General features: G+C 39.7%; 1 long non-coding RNA gene across 1 annotated transcript in view; it reads left to right on the forward strand.

Moving 5' to 3' along the window:
• LOC142827588 (uncharacterized) overlaps window positions 1-18,319 on the forward strand; it is a 162,733-nt gene extending 144,414 nt beyond the window's left edge. The window contains exon 3 of the long non-coding RNA XR_012902269.1: window positions 16,564-18,319. This is a non-coding gene — a long non-coding RNA (uncharacterized LOC142827588). The remainder of the gene's footprint in view (window positions 1-16,563) is intronic.
• The last annotated feature ends 7,941 nt before the right edge of the window (window positions 18,320-26,260 follow it).

Below are 26,260 nucleotides of genomic sequence, written 5' to 3' on the forward strand. Positions count from 1 at the left end.
AAAATTGACTTAAGATACACAACTCCTGCTACATAATTAATGTTGAAGAATCTTAAATTGCATTTTGGCACTGTCCACAAAGACAGAGGTAGATAGGAGAACACACACACCCTCTACTTCCCTTACTCCTCATGAGGAGCAGGATTATCAGTGCTGATGGGAGTGTCCTCTTAGTTTGAATTAGTGGATCTTCACTAGACCCGCTAATTCGAACCTCAAAAGATCAAACGCGGCAGCGATGATCTTCTCCTTAGTGTAGACAAGCCCTTAGTATAAGAAGTGTTTGTTCCAGTAGCCATTTTCAAATGATTGAGTCAAATGAATCAACTTCTGTGGCTAAAGTGAATGGGATTCAATTGTTCATCAACATTTTTCCATAGATTGTCACCAATAATACACAAATGAGTAAACATAATTATATTTGCCTATGAAAATATGTGTATTTATGCATATGTATGCAATTAAATATTAAATTTGACGAATTAAACAATTATCTCCTGTAATAAAGATGTTAGATGAATTGATCAGTCCTTTACAGTGACCTATTGTGACTCTGATGCTACCAATCACTTAAACAAATGCTGAACTTAACAATGTGTATCTAATCACATGCTGTAGTACTTTTCTGTATCAAAGCTAGTGATTACATTTATGACAGTGATAACCAATACAATTAATTTTCAATTATAATGTATATAATTCATTTATGATGTGAAAAATAAATATGTTATAATAGCTTCAAGGCGTAGCCGAGTTAGTCTGTTACAGAAAAAAACAACAAATGGTCTGGTAGCACTTTATAGACTAACAAAACATGTAGATGGTATCATGGGCTTTCGTGGGCACAGCCCACTTGAAAGCTCATGATACCATCTACATGTTCTGTTAGTCTATAAAGTGCTACCAGACCATTTGTTGTTATAATATGTGAATTCATGGGGGACATTTTATTTTTAAATGTTACAGGCAAATAACTTCAGTTTCCATGCAATCTGAATAGAAAAAAGTCCCAAATTAATCACATTTCTGTGAATGAAGAGATAGAGCTCAGAAGAGTCTGCAAAAGCTAGGTTAATAAAGTAAGTCTTGTGTTTATCCTATGCTTAAAATAAATTAGTTCACAGATGTCTAGGCAAGCTTAATAATATCTGAGAGTTTTTAAAAGATTTGGAGTTTGAGATTTCAAGGTTATTCAACTGCATATAGATACCAAGACTGCAGTGTAACAAGAGCAGAATGAGACAGGAATATAAGAGTTGCTTATTCTAAGTATAAACTTAAAAAACAACAAATGATCCTGCAGCACCTTAGAAACTAACAACAAACGTAGATTGTATCATGAGCTTTCGTGAGTCTTTTATTCTGAGTATGACGACTGATAGCAGAGCCATTTATTTTCAGTAGCCTGGGAAATCAAAAACTTACTTGCATTGGAGTTAGTAAATTGTTGAGGTTATTGAATTATATTTTCCTAAATATAACATAATAAATATTGGCATCACCAATGTTTGCTACTGTTAAATCACAACAGGATGTTTCATTTTCTGCCATCCAAACTCAGGGGCTGCGAAAGAGTCAAAGATAAAAGGCTGAATATTTTGGACTGACAATTTCCAGATAAACTCTGTAGAAAATATTGTGGCTTTCTTGATTAGCTATCTGTGCATGTACATTCTTTATATCGATTGTACTCAGCATTGAACAGCTAGATAGCCATTTCACTGTCAAATGAAGTTGCACAGACCCACCATATAGTCTCAAAATAATGTTCTTATACTGTTCTCCAAACCTGATATTATTACATTATGCTGTGACAATATACTAAGATTCTTCATTGCCTTGATTCATACACCTCACATATAGATGACACAAAAAGCAGGACAATGTAGCACTTTAAAGACTAACAAGATGGTTTATTAGATGATGAGCTTTCGTGGGCCAGACCCACTTCCTCAGATCAAACCCACGAAAGCTCATCATCTAATAAACCATCTTGTTAGTCTTTAAAGTGCTACATTGTCCTGCATTTTGCTTCAGCTACCCCAGACTAATATGGCTACATTTCTATCATATAGATGACACTTCATGATACCAGGACTAAAGTGTGTCTGTGCCTTTATCTGATGTAATTATTCCCCGCTCATTTCTCTCCCACTTTTTTTTCCTTCTTCTTTGAGAGAAGATTTTTGTTGGTTTGATTTTTGTGTGGTTCCCAAACAGAAGAGCACCTTCAGGGCTCTTTTCCTCAAATCTGTGTGAATGGGTATAAATCATTGTCCAGATTCTTCACTTTTGTTGAGTCCCATTCAGCCTTCATGGACTATTTCCTTGTCACAGGGAAAGCAATCCTCAAAGGTTTAGAGTGGAAGCAAGTGACAAAAATGGGAAAAAAGCATGAACTTCCAACAAGTCTCCATCTCACACTTCATGGGTGAAATATTGGGCCCATTGAAATCAATGGCAAAATTCCTATTGTTATTAATCAATTCAAGATTTCATCCTATACCTTTATATTCTCAGAGCAATCCATCAAGCACATAAGAGCATTATGACTGGAGCAAACCTGTTGAATGGCTTGAAATAAAGGGAATCTATTTTCTAGTGACTGATATTATTGAAATCTGAAGAGTTAAACCTTATTACCACGCTCATCATTACTCAACTCTTATGGCTGAAATGGTCAACATCAATGCTCTTTCTCATCTCTGACATTTTCAGGATGACATTAATCTTTTTTTTTTCTCTTGTTGGCCTTCTTCAAGAAATAAAGGGCTGCCAGAACCTATAAAAATTTCTCCTCAATCAGCTGAGAGAAAAGTGCCATTTTCTATCATGAAAATCCCAGGAATTGTCTCTATGAAAGGGGAATTCCGCCTTCGCTGGTTGATTTCAGTTAGTGCATGATCAAGCACTAGAACAGAGTATAGGGAGGACTGTGGAATATCAGTTCCCTCATCTATTTTTCAGTAGAGCAAGACCTGAACATGTGAGTTAGCAGTTTAATTAGTGTAAACAACAACATACGAGAAGAAACTGATGAATCATAGAATCATAGAATAATAGGACTGGAAGGGACCTCGAGAGGTCATCGAGTCCAGCCCCCCGCCCTCAAGGCAGGACCAAGCTCCATCTACACCATCCCTGACAGATGTCTATCTAACCTGTTCTTAAATATCTCCAGAGAGGGAGATTCCACCTCCTCCCTTGGCAATTTATTCCAATATTTGACCACCCTGACAGTTAGGAATTTTTCCCTAATGTCCAATCTAAACCTCCCCTGCTGCACTTTAAGCCCATTACTCCTTGTCCTGTCCTCAGAAACCAAGAGGAACAAATTTTCGCCTTCCTCCTTGTGACACCCTTTTAGATATTTGAAAACCGCTATCATGTCCCCCCTTAATCTTCTTTTTTCCAAACTAAACAAGCCCAGTTCATGAAGCCTGGCTTCATAGGTCATGTTCTCTAAACCTTTAATCATTCTTGTCGCTCTTCTCTGTACCCTTACCAATTTCTCCACATCTTTCTTGAAATGTGGCGCCCAGAACTGGACACAGTACTCCAGCTGAGGCCTAACTAGTGCAGAGTAGAGCGGCAGAATGACTTCACGAGTTTTGTTTACAACACACCTGTTGATACAACCTAGAATCATATTTGCTTTTTTTGCAACAGCATCACACTGTTGACTCATATTCAACTTGTGGTCCACTATGACCCCTAGATCCCTTTCTGCCATGCTCCTTCCTAGACAGTCGCTTCCCATCTTGTATGTATGGAACTGATTGTTCCTTCCTAAGTGGAGCACTTTGCATTTCTCTTTATTAAGCCTCATCCTGTTTACCTCTGACCATTTCTCTAACTTGCTAAGGTCATTTTGAATTATGTCCCTATCCTCCAAAGAAGTCGCAACCCCACCCAGTTTGGTATCATCTGCAAACTTAATAAGCGTACTCTCTATCCCAATATCTACATCATTGATGAAGATATTGAACAGTACGGGTCCCAAAACAGACCCTTGAGGAGCTCCACTTGTTATCCCTTTCCAGCAGGATTTAGAACCGTTAACAACAACTCTCTGACTACGGTTATCCAGCCAATTATGCACCCACCTTATCGTGGCCCTATCTAAGTTATATTTGCGTAGTTTATCAATAAGAATATCATGCGAGACCGTATCAAATGCCTTACTAAAGTCTAGGTATATGACATCCACCGCTTCTCCCTTATCCACAAGGCTCGTTATCTTATCAAAGAAAGCTATCAGATTAGTTTGGCATGACTTGTTCTTCACAAACCCATGCTGGCTATTCCCTATCACTTTATTACCTTCCAAGTGTTTGCATATGATTTCCTTAATTACCTGCTCCATTATCTTCCCTGGGACAGACGTTAAACTGACCGGTCTATAGTTTCCTGGGTTGTTCTTATTCCCCTTTTTATAGATGGGCACAATATTTGCCCTTTTCCAGTCTTCTGGAATCTCCCCTGTCTGCCATGATTTTTCAAAGATCATAACTAAAGGCTCAGATACCTCCTCTATCAGTTCCTTGAGTATCCTGGGATGCATTTCATCAGGACCTGGTGACTTGCTGACATCTAACTTTCCTAAGTGATTTTTAACTTGTTCTTTGTGTATCCTATCTTCTAAACTTACCCTCTCTCTGCTTGTATTTACTACGTTAGGCACACCTCCAGACTTCTCGGTGAAGACCGAAACAAAGAAGTCATTGAGCATCTCTGCCATTTCCAAGTTTCCTGTTACTGCTTCTCCCTCCTCACTAAGCAGTGGGCCTACCCTCTCCTTGGTCTTCCTCTTGCTTTTAATGTATTTATAAATTTATAATGTATGTATGAAACACAACTGTATAACAGAAAGAAAAAAGATTGACAGCAATGTTTGTCAACTGTAACATTAAACTGCACATGCAATCTAGTCTGAAAATTAATGATGACATTTAGCAAATTTCCATTAACCACAGCATAATGAATGTTGGAATCAAGATGAATATAAAGATAAAAGTGAACAAGTAGCTGTTTATTACCAAGGAGTCAATGTAAATGTGTTCAGAAAGGAAAAGATTGCAGGACTTACAATGTTTACAGTATGGATTAAATTAATTGAAAACTAACGTCACATTTGAATGAATGAATGAACTTTTTGTTTCATTTATTTTGAAAAAAAATCAAGATGTAGAAAAACAGGAAAATCCTGAGCTCCTGATACTACAATTGGGTACATGTGGGCAGATTCTTGTGGCACTGCAGATGCCCATTTAATTTAACATGTTTTCTGTGGGTACATGAGTCGACCCACACAGATCCAGGTGCAAGATAAATCCTTCACTTCCACCAAAAAGATTATATGAATAGATATTATGTAATCTAATTCAATATTTTAAAACCCTTTACATTTTAAGTAAGATTATTTTCAGCACCACTTATCATCTATTATCCATGTTACACAAAAAGATTCCAATGGGACACCATGTTCTTCTTGGTTCCCAGACTGTCTTCTGTACATTCTGGATTTATAATCTATTAATCTAAGATAGAGCAGTCAGAAAGTAGATGTAAGTTGTCCTCTTAAGCGCAACCACCAAAGAAGAAATTGTGATATCATGGCTCTAGCACATCTCTGCTCTGGCCTCCTTTGGCAGAACTCCTATGGAGCATCTTAGGACTGGTCTACATTAGACCAGGCAGGTTGGATAAAGGTACGCCATCCAGCTATGTAAAATGTGTAGCTGGATTCTGCTTACCATAAGCCAAGTCACCGGGGTATCTACATTGCAGGAGTACACCCTCCCATTTGCTTCCTTTACTCCTCACAGAATGAAGAGTACACAACTCCAGCTGGGGGTGCCCTTAGCGTTCTATTTGGGGGTCTACATTAGACCCTCTAAGTCAAATGCTAGAAGAACAACTTCTGGAAGATCAATCTTCAATGTAGCTCTTTGTGAAGACTAACATTATGCGCTAAGAGTAATGTCAGGAATAAAACTCTCTCTCCCTCAGTGTAACTTCACAGAGTGAAGCAGCAAAAATATAGTTGATAGAAAACCTTTTCTTCCTCTGACTTTTTTTGCAATAGAAATTTTAAAACTTACAAAAAGGAATTACATCATGTCCTTTACAGGGTTGACTAGACATCAGAGAGTGCTTATGAGCAAATCATATATTTTTAATTTTTATTAGACTCTCTTTTACTGCAGGGCAAGTCAAACACATGTGATCTCATTTCCAGTAGTGATGCAGTGACTAAAAGAATGTGCATGTAAATATTTCATTAACAAGATATAGAAATCAGAATTCATAAAAGATGAGCTCTTCAAAATGTAACATATAGATACAAAAGACCTACACATAATGCTAGCCCTCTGCACATATCCCCATGTTCAATAAATAATTAAATGCATTCATCATGGCTTAAGATGTAATAGAATGTTATATATAATAGGATTCATCACTCAGGCTTTGCGTTACTTTAAACATTCTGGAGCTTCTCTTTTTTAGAAGGGCCCAAGCTTGCTTCCATTTTATATAATCATGGGTAATTTTTCAAAAAGTTTCTATGCAGAGGTTGCTCATCAGATTACTAAATGCATGTAGCAGTAAGGGGAAGTTGTGAATTTATGAAGGAACAGGTTGAACCTCTCTAGTCAGACACTCTGTGGTCTGGCAACATCCCTGGTCTTTCATGATTTTAGTTACCTGGATGTCCATTCATCGCAGGTGGGGCAAAGTTTCCCAAGGTCCCATCAAGTTTGTTTACAGCCGCCAGGCCTGACTATCAGTGTTCTGTGCTGTTATTTAGTTCTAATTTACACCTGACTGTCTTCTAAGAGCCAAATAAGCAGTAGAAGTATTGGTAATACAGCTAGATAATATTGACCCCCTGTGTTTCAGCAAATTCTCTGGTTCAGCACCAGTTAGGTCTTGAGGATGTCAGACTAGAGAGGTTGAACCTGTATGCTTAAATCCCTGATTTGCATGAACTCATTGGGCATGTTGAATTTTGATCCCAAAGGCAGACTCAAAATTACAAGGTCACCCAAAATAGAAGATGGGTAGACTCTCTTTCCTCCAAGAATTTGGTTTGTGATTAAAGATATCTGATGTTCTGAAAGGTAGCTAAGTTCACTTATAATTATTATTTCAAGCAGAGATGCTTTTAGTTTTTAAAAGGCATATCCTTTTCTCACCTCTACCAACAAGCCAGCCTCCTCATTCACATACAACTTATAGATCACAGATCAGAGTCTGGGAATGTGGTTGAAGATTAATGACTAAAAATCAGGGGTTGGGGTTGACATGGGAAACCCACTTGATCCTAGTACTGCCTCTGCACAGAAATACCCTGTTCCATGGTGGAGCAGTTTGGTGACTTAATTGTCTCAGCCAGCTGAAAAACAATAGGAAAATTAACATGGTGCAAAGCCATCCTCATCATATCCATTTCCTCCATCTATTTTTACCTGATACTCCCAACAGCAAGTGAGGCAAAAGGTACAGTAGCCCTTGTGTTGGATCTGGATCTGTGAAGGTTGTTCTTGCAGTCAGGTTCTTCAGATCAATTAAGCTAGGTAAAGATGCTGATTCTGTGGGAGTTGCAGTGCAAACCAGCCACATCTTCTTGGAAGATGTAGCCCCATACCATTTTGATGAATGCAGGGTAAACATAATCATTTTCTATCCAAAAATAAATAAGAGTGAAGTATGAAAAAAACAAAAGATATCTGAATATAAAACTAGAAACATACCAGTACTCCTCTGAATTCTACACAGGCATCCTACTCCATAAGAAAAAAAATATGAGAGGATCCTTCTTTAATATATTGCCTGTGCTGACAGAAATCACCATCAACTGACAGGGATTATCAAATTTCTCAGTGTCGTTTACATTGTGACATATTTGAGACTTTAGGAGCGTAACAACTTCGTGAACTATTGTACCTATTTATACCAGATGCCATGGCCATATTGCATATTTGTGGCTGTTGTATTAATATATCGATATAGATATAGATATAGATATATCTTTATTTTCCTGTCTCTCTGAGTGGATTTTCTGTGGAAGCTGGAGTGGCTGGGGATGGATCAGTAATGAATGCATATTCCCAGGGCAGGACCTGTAGATAACTAGCCCTTTGAACCTTCATCCCATTGGGAAATGGGGTCTTATATTGCTTTACTTGTTTCAAGAGACTAAGGCCCCAAACTCCACAGAGGGTAAGCCAAAGCTGACTTGGGGGATACTTTCTGTGGATCAAAGGGTATGTCTAGACTACATGGCTCCATCGATGGAGCAATGTAAACTAGTTTACCTGACATAGTCAATGAAGCAGGGATTTAAATAATCCCTGCTTCATTAAAATAAAAATGGCCACTGTGCTGTGCCAACAATCAGTTGATCTGGCACAGCGCGTCAGTCTAGACGCTATCGGTCGACAAGGGAAGCCTTTGTCGACTGCTCCCTTATGCCTCGTCAAATGAGGTTTACAGGAATGGTCGACAAAGGCTTCTCTTGTCGACAGATCTGTGTCTAGACTGCTGTGCTGTGCCGGATCAGCTGATTGTCAGCACAGCGTGGCAGCCATTTTTATTTTAATGAAGCGGGGATTATTTAAATTCCTGCTTCATTGACTATGCTGGGTAAACTAGTTTACATGGCTCCGTCGACAGAGCCATGTAGTCTAGACATACCCAAAGAACTAACTAGTGTGTGTAAAACTTAATTAGGATCTCATGCTACTGCTGAGTAATACCTATTAAGTTTAACAAGTGTTTAGACTATTTAATGGTTTATGATGTTTACAGATGAGCGGACCACAAGTCCTGAAGTAACCTCAGATTTTCTAAATTGCCCACAGGAGAAACTATAGTCTCAGGGTGTGTCTAGATTACAGTGTTTTTTCAAAAAAATCTTCCCCTGCATCTAGACTGTTGCCGCATTCTTTCAAAAGTAAAGTTTTTTCGACAGTGGAAAACCTCATTTTACGAGGAATAACGCCTTTTTTTGAAAGTGATCTTTTGAAAAAAGTCTGTATCTAATGCAAACTGTGCTTTTTCGAAAGAGAGCATCCAAACTGCCTGGGTACTCTCTTTCAAAAAAGTGGCTTGCTTTTTCAAAAGGACTGGTTGTAGTCTAGATGCTCTTTTTCAAAAGAGGCTTTTTCGAAAGTATCTTTCAAAAATGCCTCTTTCGAAAGAGACTTGCAATCTAGACATAGCCTCAATCTCTGGTCCAGAAGGAAAGAGATGCAAAGTTCCTTTACACAGAAACGGGAAAGACCAAAGATCTGAGAAAGGGAGCTGTCAAGCAGGGAATGTAGAGGTGAGAGGGGCAGTTACCTTGGGAACTGTGAAATGTATTTTAGAAAGTTTTCCTGATGAGTGGCACCTTATGCTCAATTCACAATCCAGTGACCCTGTCTCTTCCCATTTATGATCATATCACTTTCCTGTGACAACTATAGCAATTGATTGTGTGGAAAAAATAATGGACATAGTTTTAGCTTCCTTTAATGTAATTAATCTACTGGAAATAAAAAGAAGAGTCAGAACCACAGGATCTGTCAGCACTCTGTAGACCACCTGCAATTAAGTAAAGAGTTGGAGAGCTGTTCAGCTATGTTAGGAATCTCAAACCAGGGTCCATGACTCCCAAGGAACTGTGAGAACTTCCCAGGAGTTTCCCTGCATATACTCCATGATTCTTTGGTTTAAGAAAAAGAAGGGAAGATTTCATTTTCTCCAGCACCTACTAGTCCTTTTTCTTGACAGTTTGACATCTGTGGTTAATTTTTTTTTTAATAAAGATTCCGCTGAACCTTCAAAAACTGATCAAAAGACCAGAACACACTGCAGATACCCCAAACAACCCTTTCTTTAACAAATATGTACTGCTGTCACTAAGCCCTTACATCTGCTCCAGTAAGACTGGAAAAGGAAGAGAGAAGGTTGCATTCTTTGATGGTCAATAATAGAAGTAAAAAACCATAAAAAGTTGAAAGCTTGAAATGCTTAGAAAGCTTGGGGAGCAGTCACTGGGCTATGTAACCTCATATATTTGCCTCAACTGTAAATTCTCTACTTTTGAGAATCTGTGGCATTCAAGCTGCATTTCCTGTTCTTCTAATGAAAAAAAATGGTAGTAATGTTATTTCAATATATGAACAGTTTATGGAAATCTAAATTCTATAGTGCAAACCAATTTGATGCTAATAGTATAATTTATGATGTTTCTGTGGGATAATTGTTAATATGAATCTCACAGTAGGGCTCAGTAGTGTAGATTAAGGGGAAAGCATGTGGGTTGTTTTACTTGGAACGCCATTGTTTGAAAGTTTGCTGTTTAGAACTGCTACAAATTGAGTTACTATTACAATGAATGATGTTGTAACACACTAGTACAAGGCTGCGTTATGAGTTCTTAAAGGGTTCAGACACTATTGTTAGTGGATAAATTATGCATGCTTGATGATAGTCTACATCTGTTGATTTGCCAAATAGCTAATTAAAATGTTTAAAAACCATTAAGGTTTTTAAGGCACATTTTGAGATTTCATAAAATGTCATTTATCTAGTAAGAATCATCCTTGTTTGGAAATGTTCTCCATAAAGCATTAAGTTTTCAGCTTCTGCATGCAAATGAATCACACCAGGGGACTCAAACTATTTTCACTTAATAGTGGACAACAGGGAGAAAATGATTTACCTTCCTTAAATAGAATACATCCATTGTGAAATGACAAACTCCCATGATGCATTCAATGTGCCTTAAAAATAATTTGGATCAGTATTTTTTGTATTTACATGGTACCCTTTATGTTCCAGCTGATAAAAAATTCAGTTTCAGTGTGAAGATTTTATACAACTAGGAAAAGGTTGCTGTTGGGTTTGTTTGTTTGTTTGTTTGTTTTTTTTGGGGGGGGGAAGGGAGAGACAAACATACCAAACAGACGTAAGTTAAAAAATTCGATGTTTATCCAACAAAATACAGCTTCCACTTTCAATAAAGATATTTGTGTAAAAGTTATCATAACATTTAACATCTTCAAAGCTCTCATCCAACAATAAGTAATCAATCTTTTTAATATTTCTGGGAATTTGAAATGAATTGCTCAGTTTTTGGGGGGAAATGATAGAATACAGAGGAACATGTTTAGCCTGTGAGTAAGAGGGTGAATTTGCTGGAAATATGCCAATTCACATAGGCTGAAGTAAGGCCAAAAATGTTAAAATGTCTTGACCAAAAGACAGAAAGCAAGTGTATAATAGTGCCAGGATTAGAACTTCTACGGGCTAATCCCTGGTTAGTTCAATAATAGCATCATTGTACAGAAGTTAAGAATCTGGCCCTAGATTAATCTAGTTGATCAAGCTGCTGTCAGTAGGGACTCAAATTTTATTTAAAGTCAGAGGAACAAGCAGATGGCTTGTTAGCAGGCCTGCCAACAGAGGAAGCAGAGGGAGAAACTGCCCCAGGGCCTAGTGATTCTTAAGGGCCCAAGGCTCTTGGCAGGAGTCCCAGGTCCTTTAAATTGCCACTGGAGCACTGGGTGGCGTGTTCCAGAGCCCCGAGCATTGTGCTCTGGTTGGCTCAGAGGGCCAGCCAGGTGTATATTTAGTCCTCAGCCCCACCCCTTCTGCCCAAAGCCACACTCCCCACCTTGCCCATGGGCTGGTAAGACTGTAAGCCCCCCTGCATTGTTCTTTCTTACAGAAGACGAACAGAGAGAATTCAAATAATACCAATATTTATGTTGTATATTCACTGAATTACAGCAAAGGGAGGTTTAGGTTGGACATTAGGAAAAAGTTCCTAACTGTTAGGGCAGTTAAACACTGGAATAAATTGCCCAGTGAGGTTGTGGAATCCCCATCTCTGGAGATATTTAAGAGTAGGTTAGATAAATGTCTATCAGGGATTGTCTAGACAGTATTTGGTCCTGCCATGGGTGCAGGGGACTGGACTCGATGACCTCTCGAGGTCCCTTCCAGTCCTAGTATTCTATGATTCTATGAAAGATTTTCCTTCTGTTTTTGAAGGGGTTTTTGTTCAAGTATAGTAACTTTCAAGTTGGTTGCTGAGTGTGCATAGAGGTTGAAGTGCTCTCTTACTGATTTTTGAATGTTGCTATTCTTGATGTCTAATTTGTGTCCATTTATTCTTTTGTGTCAAGATTGTCCTGTTTGATCAATGTAAGTTGAAGATAGACGTTCCTGCACATGGTATATATCTCATTAGTAGATGTTCAGGTAAGTGAGCCTTTAATGGTATGGCTGATGTGGTAAGGTCCAATGATGGTGTCACTATGTGGACAGAGTTGGCAGCAAGGTTTGTTGTAGGGAATACTTCTTGTGTTAGTGCTCCTGTTACGTGGTGTGTAGGTGGTGGTGAGTATTTACTTCAGGTTGGGGGGATTCACTGTAAGTGAGGACAGGCATGTCTCCCAAGGTCTGTGAGAGTGAGAATTGTCATCTAGGATAAATTGTAGTTCCTTGATGCTATGCTTGATAGGCTTTAGCTTGGTCTTTTAGGTAATGGCCAATGATGTTCTGTTGTGTTCTTTGTTGGGTCTGTCATGTAACAGGTGATGTCCACATTGCTGCTTGTTGATAATTGATGTTAATGTTTCTATTTCAGGGGCAATATCCCAGAGTTTGGTGAGTCACAGAAGACACTCTAGAAACTATCTTGCTATGAGTTGCTGGACCTGTCTGCCACTTTCTCACATTTGGAGTTGACAACTCCTGCTCACCTTTCTCTTCTAGCAGAATATGTGAATCCATAGGATCATAGAATACTAGAACTGGAAGGGACCTTGAGAGATCATCAAGGTCAGTCCCCTGCCCTTACAGCAGGACCAAGCACTGTCTGGATCATCCCTGATAGATGTCTATCCAAACTTCTCTTAAATATCTCCTGTGTTGGAGATTCCACAATCTACCTAAGTAATTTATTCCAGAGGTTAAACACCCTGACAGCTAGGAAGATTTTCCTAATGTCCAACCTAAACCTCCCTTGTTGCAATTTAAGCCCATTGCTTCTTGTCCTATCATCAGAGGCAAAGGAGAACAATTCTTCTCCCTCCTCCTTGTAACATCATTTTAGATACTTGACAAGTGCTATCATGTACCCTCTCAGTCTTCTCTTTTCTAAACTAAACAAGCCCGGTTCTTTCAGTCTTCCCTCATAGGTCACACTTTCTAGGTCTTTCATCATTTCTGTTGCTCTTCTCTGGACCATCTCCAAATTTTCCACATCCTTCCTGAAAAGTGGTGCCCAGAACTGTGCACAATACTCCAGCTGAGGCCTAATCAGCACAGAGTAGAGCAAAAGAATGACTTCTCGTGTCTTGTTCACAACACTCTTATTAATGCATCCCAGAATCAAGTTTGCTTTTTTTTGCAACAGTGTCACACTGTTGACTCATATTTAGCTTGTGGTCCACTATGACCTCCAGATCCCTTTTCTGCAGTACTCTTTCCTAGACAGTCGCTTCCCATTCTATATGTGTGAAAGTGGTTGTTCCTTTCTAAGTGGAGTACTTTGCATTTGTCATTATTAAACTTCATCCTATTTCCCTCAGACTAGTTCTCTAGTTTGTCCAGATCATTTTGAGTTTGAGTTTGACCCTAGCCTCCAAAGCACTTGCAACTCCTCCTAGCTTGGTATCATCTTGAAACTTAATAGGAGTACTCTCTATGCCAATATCTAAATTTTTGAACAGAACCGGTCCCAAAACAGACCCTGTGGAACCCCACTTATTATGCCCTTTCAGCATGATAGTGAACTGTTAATAACTACTCTCTGAGAATGGTTATCCATCTTATAGTAGCCTCATCTAGGTTTTATTTCCCTACTTTATTGATAAGAAGGTCTAGTGTTGGATGATGGCATTCTGCTTCTGTTCTTTATTGTAGAAAAAATGTTCATGAGGTCCAGTACTCAATTCACTAGATATCTGGTGGAATCAAATTAGAACTTTGACATGCCTCAGGTGGCTGACCAAAAACTTGAGTTAGGCAAGACAAATATCAGCCTACCCCATAAATTAATTATCCACTTAAAATAATTCCCTAGACTTTCAAAATGAAGGGATATTTTATGACCTTTGGAAGTTGATTGTACTGTACCAGACTCCCTCAAACATACTCATATGATCAACAGAGGATTTGCATGTTTATTATCTGCCAACTATTCAAATTTTGTTACTGAATGCATTACAGTGGGGAGAATAAGTCCTAGTCCGTTAGCTTTCCATGTCAGAGGCATAGCGAGGGTGTTATGCACCCGGGAACGAAGGCAAAGTTTGCTCTCCCTCCCCCCACAAATCTGGAGCATGGCTGAGCTGGGGGAGGAGGGGAGCTTGTACAACATCTTACCCCACTCCCTCCAGTTTGGGGCCAGGCCCCTGCATGCACTAACCTTTGGCTGAGGTGGAGGGTCAGTACTGGGGGCAGTGAGGCAGCTCCAGACAGCAGCAGTGGGCAGAGGAGGAGCAGGCAAGCAGAGGGATGACGGGAAGTGGGGGTACACTAAATTGGCACCCCACTAGCAGGGTATCTGGGGGAAACCCCTCCCCCCTGACCTCCTCACTACACCACTGTAAATAATCCAATCTTAGAATATTTATTGTTTAATGAATTACTTATTTTACTAACTACAGACAAATATAAATTATAAAGTTTTGGGGGTTTACATTCTGTGAAATAATTTTGTCTCTTTAATTTGTTCATATCCTGGTCTCATTAAGTTCACATCTTTTACATTAAAAATGCCAAATTCTTAATATATGTAAGTTTTATAAAACACAAGAGAAATAAATGTTATACAACCAAAATATGAATTTCATCACTATATTTCAATCAAGCATTTAAAAGCATTGTTATAGCAAACTCGTTGCTTTAATGAATAAGAGGTAAAAAAATTGAGCATATCAAATTTATTTTAAGCAATCTGTAATGCTTCCTAACTGCTGACTTATTTACTAGTTAACCCAGTTGTTTTTCATACTGTTGCTCAGCGATAAACTACATCATAATTATGAATGTAAGGGTATGTCTACACTACCCCGCTAGTTCGAACTAGCGGGGTAATGTAGGCATACCGCACTTGCAAATGAAGCCCGGGATTTGAATTTCCCAGGCTTCATTTGCATAAGCAGGGAGCCGCCATTTTTAAAACCCCGCTGGTTCGAACCCCATGCAGCGCGGCTACACGGGGCTTGAACTAGGTAGTTCGGACTAAGTTTCCTATTCCGAACTACCGGTATACCTCGTAGAAGTGTACCGGTAGTTCGGAATAGGAAGCCTAGTCCGAGCTACCTAGTTCTAGCCCCGTGTAGCCGCGCTGCACGGGGTTCGAACCAGCGGGGTTTTAAAAATGGCGGCTCCCCACTTATGCAAATGAAGCCCGGGAAATTCAAATCCCGGGCTTCATTTGCAAGTGCGGTATGCCTACATTACCCTCCTAGTTCGAACTAGGAGGGTAGTGTAGACATACCCTAAGAGATTAACTTTGCTATTAAAATAACACTTGATTTTAATATTTTGAAATCAAAGTAACATACAACTCGAGAATCGCCCTCACTTTTTTGAAAGCACTTGAAGCAATAAGTTAGAGAGGGAGGGGTGATGCTCTGGGGGAGTGGAAAGGGAGTGGGTTAGAATGGGGGTATGGGAGTGCCTGGCTCTGGGGGAAAGGAGAGGAATATTTTGTTAATTTTGGGGGTTTTATGTATTTATTCCCAAATAATCACAAAATGTATATTAATTTTATATCAATAAATATGTCAATTTTTGCAATTGCACAAATAATATGTTTATGCAAAATCTCAGACTTAAAAAGTATCTGACATTTTCACAAAAGCCTGTTCTCCTTGATTGACCATGGTCTATACTTGTTTTTATTTCAACAAAACAAGTTATGTATCATATAAACAATTTTAAAGTACCTTTTTAATTTAAATTTTAATTTAAAATTTACACATCAAATTATATTAAAACAAGACCTGAAAAATATTATAAAATATACCTAAAACATAATCTATAATAATAAATAATTACAACTGTCCTATAGAAGTACATTTTGTTTGGTGTCCCTGAAAGCTATCAGTTTACATTTGTACCCTCAGAGGGCTTCAAGTTTGACATGCCTGATCTACATGTTTGTTAGTCTTTAAAGTGCTACCAGATTATTGTTTTTTAGGTTTTTCCTTTTGTTATAAAGTATCTTTTATTTAAAAAAATAAGTAACCCCAATGCACCGACCCCTGCCCCAGAGCCAGGTACCCCCTATTCCAATGAAACCACCCCTTCCCCAGAGCAGGCACCTCAGCCCCCTCCATACCAATGCAACTGTAGGTAAAGTTCATTAATCTCTGTATTAATCATTTTCTCATTGATTTTTTTTATTTTAACTTTGTATCAAGTCCTTTTAGTTTTGTAATAAGTCTTTAGTTTGTTGTATTAAGTCCTTTTATAGAAACTTTGTATACTTTTACAGAACATAGAAACTTTGTATTCAGCCTTTTTACATAGAAACCTTGTATCTTGTAGATTGTGTACCCCCCTTTGCTAAACTGATTGTCCTGTTAAGTGAATGAGGTGTGAATGGATAAGGCATGAAAGAAAAGCACCTCTGGGCACCTTGGAGAAAGGTGGAAGCCATATTCAAGAACAATAAGAACGATGGGACCTCTGAAGTGGGCTCATTGAAAGAAGACTGGACCCATGGATGCCTTGGGAGTAAACAGCAAGCCCCTGCTTTTGGAAGGTCCCTCTTTGAAGGTGAATGGGGAGCATTAAAACAACACCAAGAAGAAGGTGCCATAGACGAATAACTGCATATGCATATGATGACTCTGCATGAGAGGGAAGACACTATACATCTCTAAGGCATCTTGATGTCAACATGGGAGCATTGATCCGGCTCCAACTCTCCCCCACCTAACTAATCTGGCCAAAGCAGTTAGGTGGAACAACTATTGGTAAAAAGAAGACATGGTCTGTGTGTGTGTGTGTGCTGTATTATATGCATATATGTGTTGACTGCTATATGTGTGTATTACCAAAAAATGTGGCATTTTGCCTTTTCCCCACAAAAGATCCCATGAAGTACTTTTAAGTACAACACATCCATCCCTGCCCCAGAACCAGCCCCACTAGTATCCCCTATCCCAATGTACTTACCCCTGCCCAGAGCCAGCCCCCCCCCCACAGTGCTCTCCATCCCAATACACTCACCTCACCCCTGCCCCAAAGCCAGCCCCCCCATGCACTCACCCCTCTTCCCCCAGAACATGGCACCCCCAGTGCTGGGGGGAGCACTCCCCCAAACAAATCTTCCCCCCTCCCAAGAGCCAGGCACCAGAGGCACGTTCCTTTCAAACCACTGCTCCTCCCACCCAGCTGGCTGCTTCAGCTCGCAGTATGTAGAGAGCCAGCAGCAGCACTTAGCAGGCAGCTCCCGGGTCTTGGTTCAAAGCGTCAGGTGGGCAAGAGCAGCGTGCTCTCTGGTCCCACCCCAGCCCGTCCCCCGCCCCAGCATGGCACCCGGGGGCAACTGTCCCCTCCTGCCCCGTCTTCTCTATGCCTCTGTGCCATATGTTTACTAACTTTATTTTTAATAAGACTACTACCAGTTTTTTTGGTCACATAGGTATAATAAAGTTCTGCAAATGGACTTGGGAAGGGAGGTCAATAATTCATTGGGGTTTCTAGTAAATGTATCAATTACTAATTTGTTTAACCTACAAAATTATTTGAATTTTGCGATACAGTAAAAAACCCCAGATAAATAGGAAAGCAGCTAAAGACAAAACAAGTAGGGGGATAAGCATTGCAATAAATTTTCAAATCTATTTTATTTCCTATAAATCTGTCATGATGTCTCCTCTCCCTCCTTCAGAGAGCAAAAACCCAAACTATCAAGAATGTTAGAAAAGGCTCTGAGTTCAGATATGATTCAAATATTCATTTATAATCTAGTAGAATAGTCCTGATATTCCTATATCCAACAGAACTTAAAATGAGAATAAAAGTAATTACTTGTAGTAAAGGAACAGCTTTTTTTGTTCCTTAAAAAAAAAAACCACACAATTTGAGCGGTATGCCATTAGAACAATTAGGGTGTTGGTGGAGAGTGTTCTTTTAGCTGAAGTCTCCTTGAACTGATAGATATAGGAGGTCATTCTCACTCATTTTTCTTTCTCTGTCCTTGGTAACACATCTTCTGTCTGTTGAAGCATTGACTTAATTAACTTAATTAACTGAAACTCTTTTAAGGCCTTGATAGTTTCTATATAATGGACATACACGACAATATATTTGATCTGTTATTCTTACGTTTGTTCTAATTAAAATGTTCTTATTTCTTTTCCAAGAAGTTCCTATTTTTATTCTTCACATAAGCTCTAATAGAACTATATTTTCATGCCATATAGGCACAGGTTTTAATAACTAATAATTTGAAAGAGCTATTCAAGTGTGCTTTCAATGTGATCAGATGTGTCATGAGTCTCAGATTGCCCACCGAGTATTAGCAATATTAAAAAAAATAATAGTCTCAAACAGACTTGCATTTTTAAATTAGTTTATCATGTTGATTTTTCCTGAGTGTGTGTGGGTTGCAAGGAAGGTGGGTGCAGCATTATAAACTTTAATGACATGTTGAATATCAGGGAAAGCTTTTCAAGTTGATAATACATGTATTTTAATGGCAGACCTCAATCACAAATTTGTGTGCATTGGTGAGTTTTGTAATATAATATTTTTTCTATTGATTGAGTTTAGTGCATTATCAAATGAAAGTTTTGTGAAGTCTCACATTCTTCACAACATTCTGAGTTGACACAAGGGTATTTGGCAAAATTATTTCTGTCCAAATTGGAGACATAATTTTCTAATGGAACACATGAGAATTAGAATTTGGAATACCCTGATAAGATGTAGGGTTAGCTTTTGTCTCAATTAATGACAACTCAAGATTGTCAAATAGGCTGAATTAGAATTATTTAATCAAAGATTATCAGAGGTTAGTAAACTACCATAAAGAATATCAATAAAACGGATACATTGCCACCCTTATATATGTGTCTTTTCTTCACTGTACCTGGGGGGATTCGGCAATTCATTCCCCACCTAAGTTGCATCTATCCTCATGTAGGACATGTAAATATTTATACCAATTCTTGCTTTGTAGTTCTGATATAAGGAAATACTGTAGGATAGGTGCTTTATTATTGTTTATTATTAGGCAATACTTTAGATATTAGATTAAATATTAAGGTCCTGACCCCTGCTTGCAGTTCAGAAAGAGGGATATAAAGGTGACTTTCTGCCATTTGATCATTTAACTTTGACCAGGTAAGTAATTTCTAACTTCCTCGCTGTAGATAACAATATCCTGAAGACTGTTTTTGTGGTGCTAGTTTCCATGACTTCTTTAGGCCTTTATGCTGTTATGTCAACTGGAGGACAGACACAGAAGCCATATCAGCCAGAGATGATAGGGGAGTTGCATAGGAGCAATTATGCCAGCATTTAACCATCAAAGGTTTAAATCACCACTCTGGTGTAATCTTCCTTTGGGAGCCTACTGAGGCTTCTGGGTTAATGAAACATAAAAATGTAAATTAATTTGAAATTGAAATGAATTTTCCATTGAATTCATGGAAATGAAACATACAAATTCTCATTACTAGGCTTAACCCAGGTTCTTTCTCAAATGTTCATAGAATCATGCAATATTAGGGCTAGAAGAGACCTCAGGAAGTCATCTAGACTAACTCTCTGTGCAAGACCAATTCCAGCTAAATAATTCCAGCCAGAGATTTTCCTAATAAGGATGGAGATTCCACCCTGTCCCTAGGCAACTCATTCCATTGCTTCACCACACTCCTGGTGAAATGGTTTTTCCTAATATCCAACCTAGGCCTCCCCCCTGTAACTTGAGATCATTTCTTCTTCTTGTTCCATCATCAGTTACCACTGAGAGTAGCATGGTTCCATCCTCTTTAGAACCTCCCCCTCCCCCCTTCAGGGTAGCTAAAGCTATCAAATCCCCCCTCATTCTTCTCTTCTGAAGAATAAATAGGTCAAGTCCCCTCACCCTTGCCTCTTGAGTCCCAGCCCACTAATAGTTTATGTTGCCCTCTGCTGGATTATCTCCTGTTTGTCCACATCCTTTCTATACTGGTGGGGGGAGGGGAGGGGACAAAACTGAACACAGTACTCCAGATTTGGCCTCACTGGTGCTGAATAGAGGGACAAATTGCTTCCTTTTATCTGCTGGCAATGCTCCAGCTAATATATTGTTAGCCTTCCTGGCAACAAGGGCACACAGTTGACTTGTATCCGGGTTCTCATCTACTGTAATCCTCTGATCCTTTTATGCACAACTGTTTCTTAACCAATCAAGAAGTAAATGAGGCTCTTGCATAGCAAGTGCATGGGATTCTTCAGCCCTAAATTCAGGGCTTTGTACTTGCCCTTGTTGAATATGATTAGCTTCTATGATGAGGTAACTTTAGCAAGGCTTTTGATACGGTCTCCCACAATATTCTTGCCAGCAAGTTAAGGGAATGTGGATTGGATAAATGGACAGTAAGATGGATAGAAAGATGGATAGAAGGCCAGGCACAGCGATTAGTGATCAACGGCTTGATGTCAGGATGGCGGTCAGTTTCTAGTGGAGTGCCCCAAGGTTCAGTTCTAGGTTCAGTTCTAGGACCGGTTTTGTTCAATATCTTTAATGACCTGGATGAGGGGATCGATTGAACCCTCTGCAAGTTTGCGGATGACACTAAGCTAAGGGGAGAGGTAGATACGCTTAAGAGCAGAGATAGGGTCCAGAGTGACTTAGACAAATTGGAGGATTGGGCCACAAGAAATCTGATAGTGATAGAAATGTAGCCGTGTTAGTCTGGGGTAGTTGAAGCAAAATGCAGGACAATGTAGCACTTTAAAGACTAACAAGATGGTTTATTAGATGATGAGCTTTCGTGGGCCAGACCCACTTCCTCAGATCAAAAAAAAATCTTGATCTGAGGAAGTGGGTCTGGCCCACGAAAGCTCATCATCTAATAAACCATCTTGTTAGTCTTTAAAGTGCTACATTGTCCTGTATTTTGCTTCAAGAAATCTGATGAGATTCAACAAGGACAAGTGCAGAGTCCTGCACTTGGGACGGAAGAATCCCAAGCATAGTTACAAGCTGGGGACCAACCGGTTAAGTAGTAGCAGAAAAGGACCTGGGGGTTACAGTGGATAAGAAGCTAGATATGAGTCAACAGTGTGCCAAGAAGGCTAATGGCATTAAGAGGAGCATTGCCAGCAGATCCAGAGATGTCATTATTCCCCTTTATTTGGCTCTGGTGAGGCCACATCTGGAGTATTGTGTCCAGTTCTGGGCCCCCCACTACAAAAAGGATGTGGATGCACTGGAGAGGGTCGAGCGGAGGGCAACCAAACTGATTAGGGGGCTGGAGCATATAACTTATGAGGAGAGGCTGAGGGAGTTGGCTCTGTTTAGTCTGCAGAAGCAAAGAGTGAGGGAGGATTTGATAGTAGCCTTCAACTTCCTGAAGGGAGGTTCCAAAGAGGATGGAGAAAGGCTGTTCTCAGTCGTGACAGATGACAGAACAAGGAGCAATGGTCTCAAGTTGTGGTGGGAGAGGTCCAGGTTGGATATTAGGAAAAACTATTTCACTAGGAGGGTAGTGAAGCACTGGAATGGGTTACCTAGGGAAGTAGTAGAGTCTCCATCCCTAGAGGTGTTTCAATCTCGGTCCGTGTTGATTTAGTTGGGATTGGTCCTGCCTAGAGCAGGGGGCTGGACTTGATGACCTTCTGAGATCTCTTCCAGCTCTATGGTTCTATGGTTCTATGATTCTATGAATCTCATCAGATTTCTTTTGGCCAAATCCTCCAATTTGGCTAGGTCACTCTGGACCCTATCTCTACCCTCCCTGCCATCCACACACAAATTCTCTCACCTGATTTTCAACCTGGGCAGAGGGTATAGACTAAAAATCAAGTTAAATTTTCACTCATACTAGTAACCCATCCAAGCTGTAGGAAAGAGGCAGGTTAAATTGTCCTCCAGTATCTTTCTGAAATCTTCCCCTATGGAGCCAGAGAGACAGACAAATTCTCCCACAATCTACTGGAAAAAGAATCGGAGTAGCTCAGCTTATTGCAGCACCAAACACCACGGAATATGCTCCCCCAGAGCTGTAACACCTAACTGGAAATCAGCACCAGGTCAAAAACTAATGCTTATCATATTGACTGATATGGCCTCATTGTCAATTTGTATGGTATATCTCTAGTCACGTGATTGTCTTTGAAAAGTTATGTAATATACATAAGAACTTTATAGACTGGGCCTGGCTCTCCAAGACTCCCCATTAAAATTGGTTTGTTCTCTTGTTTTATTCATAGATGTGTAACCCTTCTGCCAACTGGCCTGGCAGTAACCAGGGCTGGGTTCAATATCTTGGGGTCCATCTCACACAGAACCGGTTCAAGCCCCCACCCAGTAATCTGGGAAATTCACACACCCTTGGGTGCCTCTGAGAGGCAATGCTTCCCCACTCGCAAGCACTGAGTCTGAGTGTAGGAAAGAAACATTTAATGAAACAGAGAGAGAAGTCATATGGCATTTACTTGGGGGAAACACCACAAACAGAGTTCATAACCCAAACATAAGCTAAGCTCCCCCCAGCCAAGAATCACCTGAAGTCCAAAGAGTCTGACACCCTAAAAGTCTCTGTCCCTGGTCCATGCCACCCAGAGTCCCAAAGTTCACCCGCAGGGTTTCACCTCCCAACCTGAGTAGAAATAGGGGTGACGGGATAGATAGGGGGCACCTAACGACACTCCGCCACTCTCCACCAACTGTCTCGTCCCACACCACCAGACACTCTGCTGGTCATCTGCTGCCTCTCCATGCCTGCTGCTACCGCTCCTCACCTGCTGCCACCGCTGGTCGCCACTCCTCATCGTCTGCCGCTCTGCACCACGCCACTGGTCACCGCTCCTTGCCTGCCGCCGCTCCGCTCCACACTGCTGGTCATCGCTCCTCACCTGCCACCGCTCTGCACCATGTTACGCCACCAGCCAGTGATTCCCACCAGCCACTCTGCTGGTCGCCGCCACTCCACTGGCTGCAAAGGGTCTGGCTCTCAGCCAAACCAGTGGTTTCAGCTCTCCATGATTTCAACTCTTTAGCCACCAGCTGGACTAGCAAAGGAATCCAGCTTCCATTGGACTAGCAAAAGAAAAGTCTCCTTAGGGAGTCTGCTTTCAGTCTGTCCTTAAAACAAAGGGGGAAAGGGGCAGGTTGGGCCAGTCTTATAACTCACACCTGGCAGGTGTGACACAGGCTGACTCTAGGCCTTTAATCCTTCCCCCCAGCTCAGTTCACTCAACTCTGGAAGGGGGGAGGCTTGTTCCTCCAAGACGTCTTACCTTGATGGTGGTGTCTCTCCTGCAAGCACTGGTGACATGTTTTACAGTTCCCATATTTAAGTGTAGCATGATTAGTGACCCCCACAACAGTCCCAAATTATTTACAATTGTCCACATTCCATTCCAACACTGACCCTCCATCAGCCCTGGCTGAATGGGATTTACATAGCCACACCTCATATTCTCTCTTGAGCTGTATTTACATATCAACAGTTAACAGTTAATTACCTTGCAGAGCTAAACAATTGCAGTGGGCACACCCACCCCTCCCTTTAGCTGGCTGATAGCAAGCAGCAGTTCAGCCCCTACTTACAGATGTAAGCCCCATATGACAGGCATTGTCTTTTGATCTATGACAGCACAGTGCCTAGCACAATGTTGTCCTGGTCTATGAATAGGGACCTAAGGTGGTAGGGCACTATAAATACATAGATAATAATTCAGATATGGCTTTGTAGTGTGGATGCTCACACTCAAGCCATGCCAATCCAGGAACTCAGGCCTGGTGACAATCACCCAACTGAATGCTTCAGAGAAGACATAACTAAATAGATTATAGTACCGCCAAGGGTTAGGCTGGGTTTAATATATAAAATAATATCAGTGATCTTTGATCAGACAGATGAGTTTTAATAGTTCAGTGAAATCAGTTCAACACAGGATTCAATTAAGTATATAAGTTTTGAAAACATAAGATTTACAATGAATAGTTCTAATAACCTGTCACCACGTTTTAAGAGATTCAGATGATCCGACTAATCCACAATGATAGGTAGCTATTGGTTACCAAGTTCTGACTGAGAAAAAGCTCTGAACATCAACAAAAGCCTATATAAAGACATATTTACACTAGGAAATTGAATCACCACTGAAAACCTTTTCAGCACCAACCTACTGCATTCATACTGAAAATGGTTTAAGAGTCACTTAAAGAGACAGGACAAAACTATTTCAATCGTAATTCTGAAAGTAGGTTGAGTCAAAAGTTCTTGAGGCTTCTGTTTTGATCTTTTCTCTACAGAACATTTGGTGTCATCCCTGAAGCAATCTGTCAATATTTAGCTAACACTATACCCAACAAGCTTTTCAAGAATTCTTTGCTTTTGTTACTGATAACACAACCAAGAGTTTAAGTGACAAGTGAGCGTAATACATATATCTTTAGGTTGTCAAGCAATGTCTCTTTATATATATATATATATATATATTCCAATTATATTATTTTTGTTGGAATATTCTAGAAGTAGGTTTGAGACAACAGAATTCTAAAGAAACCTCACTCCACTGGACTTTTCTACCTGTTTAATATGATATCTGAAATATTCTTTTTAAACTTCTTCATAAAATGTTGTATTAGAGGCATTTTGTCCAGTTGAGAAATGAAGATAGGCTCTCTTGTAAAAAAAGAAAAGTTACTACCAATTTACTCTGTTAACGGTCCAAAACATAACACTAAAGTAATGCTACTGTAGGGTCTGGTGTAATTGCTATAGAAACCTGTCATATTTTTAAAATAATAATTATCTGGTTTTGATTTTACCCTTAAGTCCCAAAACATACTTCTTTGAAGAAGTCTTCAGCATTTCTATGAGTCCAGCTGGGACACTGATATGTATGAATATAATAGTTTTAGGTTTTGTACCCATCAAGCTATTTGTTCTTTGTAATTATAGAATTTCTAAAGACACTAAGATTGCATGACAGGCTTGGATAATTAACTTTCTTGCGTGGAGGTATTTATAGAAGATTTCCGTCATGTAATGATGGACAATAATGTTCTCCTACTCTTAAAAGTAAGAGTCCATTTAAAATAAGAGAACAACTTTAATGTATTCAATATCATCTCTACACTACTTAGCTGGAATCAGTGCAAAGGCAGACAGATTTCCAAATACCAATAATATACAGAGTGTCATATAAAAGATGAGGTTGACAATGTCATTGGTCTTGTCAATGATGTCTGTCTGAGCATTATACTGTGCTAAAAATAACCTTCAAACCACATTGTAGAGACCAGAAATTGCTCCCATTATATGTGAGTCTGTATGGATTAGCTTTCACACTAGAAAACACATCTCTACTATTAACACTAACTAGTGACCTACTTATGAATTGTTCCTGGCATCTCCATTTTCTTGGAGTCAGAGCAGATGATTTAATGATCCCTTCTGACCTTAAATTCTCTGAAAAATTTGCTGGCAACCTCAGACTAAAGGTCAATAGCAGTAGAGACATCATTATTCTCTGACCACCAGAGTCCTTAAAGACAGCATTATTTTCTGACCATCAGAGATCACCTCTCTCTTGAGTGTACAGATACAGTACATTGGTGGAACTATTTAAGGAGCTTAAACATACTATGTCTGTTCTATATTTGATATATCCATTCAGTGGATAAAGAGAGGTCTTCTGAATCCAGAAAAGTAGTTCCAAATTCCTTTTCAAAGCACTACTTTTGCACAAAATTAAAAAATAATCCTCACAAACCCAACACAAGAAACTACTCTTACCCTGTGGACAAAGGCAACTAGAAAAATAGGAAGCATGAAGGTGATCCCAGTATCAGGGTAGCTCCTGTTTCAGAAGATACAAGAACACTTTTTCTGTATCTGTCACCGATATGGAATTACTCTGTGCACCCTCCCAGTGTGATGTGATGTAAATAAAGAATGACAGTCCAGGAAAGTTTAACAACTGTATTAAGGGATTAAATTACAATAATTAGGAAAATGGGAGAATTCAAAATAGACCCAAAACCAAACAATAGTAATCATCTTTAAAT

The sequence above is a fragment of the Pelodiscus sinensis genome, chromosome 3 (genome assembly GCF_049634645.1).
Source record: "Pelodiscus sinensis isolate JC-2024 chromosome 3, ASM4963464v1, whole genome shotgun sequence".
Lineage (NCBI taxonomy): Eukaryota > Metazoa > Chordata > Testudines > Trionychidae > Pelodiscus > Pelodiscus sinensis.